Below are 5926 nucleotides of genomic sequence, written 5' to 3' on the forward strand. Positions count from 1 at the left end.
GAAATGGTGAAGCTGTGTGATGGTTGCCATGGTGTCACTGTGTGATAGTTGCCTTGGTGACACTGTTTGATGGTTGCCGTGGTGAAGGTGTGTGATGGTTGCCATGGTGAAGCTGTGCGAAGGTAGCCATGGTGAAAGGGTGTTATGGCTGCCATGATGCCACTGTGGTATAATTGCCATGGCAACGCTGTGTGATGGTTGCCATGGTGATGCTGTATGATGGTAGCCATAGTGACGCTATGTGAGGGTTGCGATGGTGAAGATGTGTGATGGTTTCAATGCAGACACAGTGTGATCGTTGCCATGGCGACAAAGTATGATTTTTGCCATCGTGTCATAGTGTGATGGTTGCCATGGTGACAGTGTGTTATGGTTGTCATGGTGACACTGTGTGATGCTTGCCATGGTGAAGGTGTGTGACGGTTGCCATGGTGACGCTGTGTGATGTTTGCCATGGTGGTGCTGTTCCATGTTGACATGGTGATGCCTTGTGATGGTTGCCAAGATGATGTTGTGTGATGGTTGCTGTGGTGGCGCTGTTTATTTTTGCCATGGTGACACTGTGTAATGGTTACCATGGTGATGCTGTGTGATGGTTGCCATGGAGTCAGATGCTGTGTGATGTTTGCCATGTTGATGTGGGGAAATGGTTTCCTGTGGTGACACAATGTGATGGTTGTCATGCTGAACCTGTGTGATTGTTGCCACGGTGACGCTGTGTGTGAGTTGTCATGGTGATGCTGTGTGATGGTTGCCATGGTGAAGCTGTGTGATTGTTGCCATGGTGACAGGGGATGACGGCTGCCATATTGATGCTGTGTGTTGATTGCCATTGTGGTGGTGTTCCTTGTTGCCATGCTGATGCTGTGTGATGGTTGCCGTGGTGGCACTATTTGATGACTGCCATGGAGACACGGTGCAATTGTTGCATTGCTGACGCAGTATGATATTTGCCATGTTGACACATTTTGATGCCTGCCATGGTGATGCTGTGTGATGGTTGCCATGGTGACATGTGATGGTTTCCGTGTTGATGCAGTGTGATGGTTGCCATTGTGACACAGTGACAGCTGCCATGGTGACAATGTTCCTTGTTGTCATGGTGACACAATGTGATGGTTGCCATGGCAACACAGTACGATGGTTGCCATGGTGATGCTGTGTGATGGATGAAATGGTGGCACTGTGTGATGGTGGCCATGGTGACGCAGTACCTTTTTGCCATGGTGGTGCTTTGTGACAGTAGCAAAGTTGAAACTGTGTGATGGTTGCAATGCTGAAATTTTGTGGTGGTTGACATGGTGACGCTGCTCCTGGTTGCCATGGTGTTAGATTATGATGGTTGCCGTGGTGACATCGTGTGATTTTTGCCATGCTAATACTGTGATGGTTGCCATGGCGACACAGTATGATTGTTGCCATGGTGACGCTGTGTGATGGTTGCCATGGTAACACTCTGTGGTGGTTGCCATGCTGATGTTGTGTGATGGTTGCCGTGGTGGCACTGTTTGATGGCTGCCATGGAGACCCAGCACAATAGTTGCATTGCTGATGCAGTCTGATATTTGCTGTGGTGACACAGTGTGATGGTTGCCATGGTGACGTTGTTCCTGTTTGGCATGGTGACACAGTGTAATGGTTGCCACGGCAATGGTTGCCATCGTGACAATGTGTGATGGTTGCTATGGAGACGCTGCGTGAATCCTTGAGATCAACTGCTTTGGAATTGGCACAGCCGGAGCTGCAGTGGCAGGTTTTGAGGTACAGGGGGGGGGTTTGGGAGGTTCCTTTCTCATAGGAATGGAGTGAGAGCAGCCAGTCCCTTCAGCTCCTGGCAGCTCTCTCGCGAGAGGCTGACATGGCATAGGTGTTGCCAGGGCAATGGCGCCCTTGCCCACACCCCTCAGCTCTGAAAAGGCACCAGGCACAGGGAGGAGCGATCTACACGTGAGTACCACCCCCTTACTTTGCTGCTGTAGGTGTGGGAGCTCGTGTGGCAGGGTGCAGGATTACTGTCCCTTCTCTCTTGCAAATCCATCCTATTTATTGCTGCTCTCTGTCTGCAGTGGCTTTTCTTTCTGCTTTCTTTTTTTTTTTAATCAATTAATTATATTTTTTTCCGTAAATTTTTCTCATTATTATATATTTATATTATTTTATTATTATCATTCATATCTATATTTGTGATTATCAAAAACTATTTTTTATTCATTAAATTTTTATTTTTATTTATTTATTTATTTATTTATATTCTTTTATTTTCTGTGCCATGGTCTCTACTAGACAGAGGGCTTGCCTTAAAAAGGCTGTGGCAACCCATAAAGAAGGTCTGCCTAAAAACGTGGCTACACAGGTCTCTGGTTGCAGGGAGTGCCAGAACCTGCTGCTGCTGGATGAGGGTGGCAAGCAGTTCTCCTGTGCGAGATGTGAGCAGGTGGAAGATCTGCTTAGCATGGTGACAGAACTGAAAGAGGAGGTTGAGAGACTGAGGGCCATCAGGGACTGTGAGTGGGTGATTGACTGGTGGAGTAGCTCCCTTGAGCACCAGAGAGAAAGGTGCCGGGGAGATCCCCCGCAATTGGTGGTAGACTTCCTGATCTGTCCGTGTTGGGCAGAAGGGGGGTATCTGAGGGATGGGGAGGGCTGGCAGAGTCCCTGCTCGGTACCGAGGGCAATCTCCCCCTCTGCCTACCTCGTGCCCCCAGGTCCCCCTAAGCAATAGGTTTGCAGTGTTGGATGTTGAAGAGGAGATGAGGGGGGAGGTGCAGGAAGATTCCCCCAGGAGGTCACCAACAGCAAGGCAGTCGACTCCACGCATTGAGACTGCTGCTGCCAAGAAAGAAAGAAAAGTGATCGTAGTGGGTGGCTCCCTTCTCAAGGGAACTGAGGGCCCCATTTGCAGGCCGGGCCCAAGCTGTAATGAAGTGTGCTGTCTCCCTGGGGCCCAGGTCAGGGACATAGGTAGAAGACTCCTGGATTTGATACGCCCCACTGACTACTATCCGTTACTCATAGTTCAGGCAGACTGCAATGAAATAACTCAGAGAAGCCTGCGAACTATGAAAAGAGATTTCAGGGGGTTAGGGCGATTAGTTCAAGGGGTGGGAGCACAAGTGGTGTTTGCTTCCATACCTTCTGGGGCAGTGAAGGACACAGAATGGGCTAGGAAAACACAGGTGATGAATAATTGGAGAGGCTGGTGTAGAGACAGACACTTCGGGTTTTTTGACCATGGGGCAGTTTACTCGGCTCCTGGCCTGTTATCTGTTGATGGAATGCACCTGTTTCAAAGGGGGAAACGAATCCTAGCACAGGAGCTAGCTGGACTCATCAAGAGAGCTTTAAACTAGCTGTGACGGGGGAAGGGGATAAAACAGGGCTCTCCAGTAAAGAGCCTAAGGGGGCTGTGCAGGAGCAAGGGGTGAGGCAGATGTCTCAGCTGAAGTGCATCTACACCAATGCACACAGCACGGGCAACAAACAAGAGGAGCTTGAAGCCATTGTGAGGCAGGCTAACTATGACCTTGTGGCTATTACAGAAACATGGTGGGATCCCTCCCACGACTAGAGTACTGGAATTGATGTCTACAAGCTCTTCAGAAGGGATTGATGGGAAAAAACGGTGGTGGCATAGCTCTCTATATCAAAGAGTGTTTTGATGTTGAAGAGCTTGAGGTTGGAAATGATAAAGTAGAGTGTCTATGGATAAGAATCAGGGGGATGGTCTTTAGGAGTGACATTGTGGTGGGGGTCTGTTATAGACCGCCTAGTCAGGATGAAGAAATAGATGAGGTGTTCTATAAGCAACTAGTAGATGTTGCATGATGGCCAGCACTCGTTCTCATGGGGGACTTCAACTTCCCTGACATATGCTGGAAATATAATACTGCACAGAGGAAGCAGTCCATGAGATTTCTAGAGTGTGTGGAAGATTGCTTCCTGACACAGCTGGTGCAAGAACCTACCAGGGGAGATGCCTTGCTAGACCTGCTCTCCACTAACAGAGAAGGATTAGTAGGAGATGTGAAGGTTGGAGATTGTCTTGGCCAGAGTGACCATGAAATTGTGGAGTTTGCTATTCTTGGTGCTGTCAAGAGGGTGACTAGCAAAACTGCTACCTTGGACTTCCAGAGGGCAGACTTTGACCTGTTCAGGACACTTGTTGCAAGGGTCCCTTAGGACTTGCTCTTGAGGAGTAAAGGGGTTCAGGAAGCCTGGATGCTCCTCAAGATGGAAATCCTAAAGGCACAGGAGCAGGCTGTCTCGGAGTCCCATAAATCGAGCCAGAGGGGAAAAAGACCAGTGTGGATGAACAGGGAACTTTCGTTGAGACTCCGAGAGAAAAGGAGAGTACAGGCTACTTGGGGAGACTACAGAGAACTTGCCAAGATTTGCAGGCAGAAAGTTAGAAATGCAAAAGCCCAGCTCAAACTTAGACTGGCTACTGCAGTAAAAGAGAACAGAAAATCCTTTTACAAATATATTAACAGCAAGAGAAGAACTAAGGAGAATTTCTCTCCTTTACTTGATGCAGCAGGGAATGTAACCACAGAGGATAAGGAAAAGGCTGAGGTTCTCTTTTCTCTTTTTCACCTCTGTCTTTAATAGACAGAGCAGTTATCCTCAGGGTACTTTTCGCCCTGACCTGGAATCCTGGAACAGAGCGCATAATATACCCCAGGTGATCCAAGCGGAGACAGTCAGAGACCTGCTCCTCCATCTGAACTGCCACAAGTCCATGGGACCAGATGGAGATTAATGGAGACAGCACTACTGAAGCAAATACCAGTGGATCCACCACCATACTCGGGAAATACGATGATATCAAAGGAGAGAGGGAATGAAGAAAGTGAAGAAGAGGAAAATGATGATATCGACATACTTAAAAAAGGAACTGCAGAAATCAACGACAGAGAACAAAAAGAAAAGGGAGGAATGGTAGGAATTCGGTGTCATTTCTGCATTGAAACAGAGAGAAGCATTTGATTTCATGGTCTCTGCTGTCATCTATTGATACTGACAGTCTTTATCTCGGGTCTTTTGACTTCATCAGGGGTGGGGGTCCTCTAATAGTCTTCATCACTCGTCCTTTAGATGAGTGTTCCGCATTGATGCACACTCAATAGATAGCGAAGTAATTATAGTGATAAGGAATAAAGGAGATGGAGTAATTTATAGGTACAAAGAACGCAGCTCTTTGTGCCGCCACCTGGAATGAGCCGGATACCCTCTCCCAAGCAGTGATAACGCTGTTAGCAATCAAAAGTCTGCTAAATGTTGGCAGTGGACAGACAAGATCTGTGTGAAGAAAACAGAAGAAGCAACTAAGGAGCAATACACACGTTTAGCCAGCAACCACTGATGTTGGGTCAGCACGTGTATGTTTGATTCAGCGTTGGGAAGATGGTGAACCTGAAGTACTCAGCCAATGAGGAACCAGGGGAGGAAAGAGAAGTGTAAGGCATAAAAGGTGTAACGTTGTCTTTGTGTGAGCTCCTGTTCGCAGGATGCCCACCACTGACATTAGGAATTCAACATTTCCTTACTTATTTTAGGAGATCTTGACTCCTAAAATTAATGCAAACATTTTTTCTGATGTTAACCCTAAGTTTAAACCTAACCCAGACCCTAACCCTAACACCAATTCTAACCCTAACCCTATAGTCCAACCCAGACACCAACACTAGTACTAACCACAACCCAAAGCTCAAGAGTAACCTTAACCCTAACACAAATCCTAACCCTAACCCAAATCCTAACCCTAACCATAACCCCATCTGCAACCCCAATCCTAACTCCAACCCCATTCATAACGCTAACTCCAACTTCAGTTGGTGAACTCATCAGGGAAACCCTGACCCTGCTCCTGGAGTGGCTCAGCTCCCGTGTGAAGCACGCATTTCTGATGTGTGAAATTAATGCTTCT

Source organism: Cyrtonyx montezumae, unplaced genomic scaffold, assembly GCF_038088225.1.
Source record: "Cyrtonyx montezumae isolate F1298 unplaced genomic scaffold, pur_monq_1.0 scaffold_48, whole genome shotgun sequence".
NCBI lineage: Eukaryota > Metazoa > Chordata > Aves > Galliformes > Odontophoridae > Cyrtonyx > Cyrtonyx montezumae.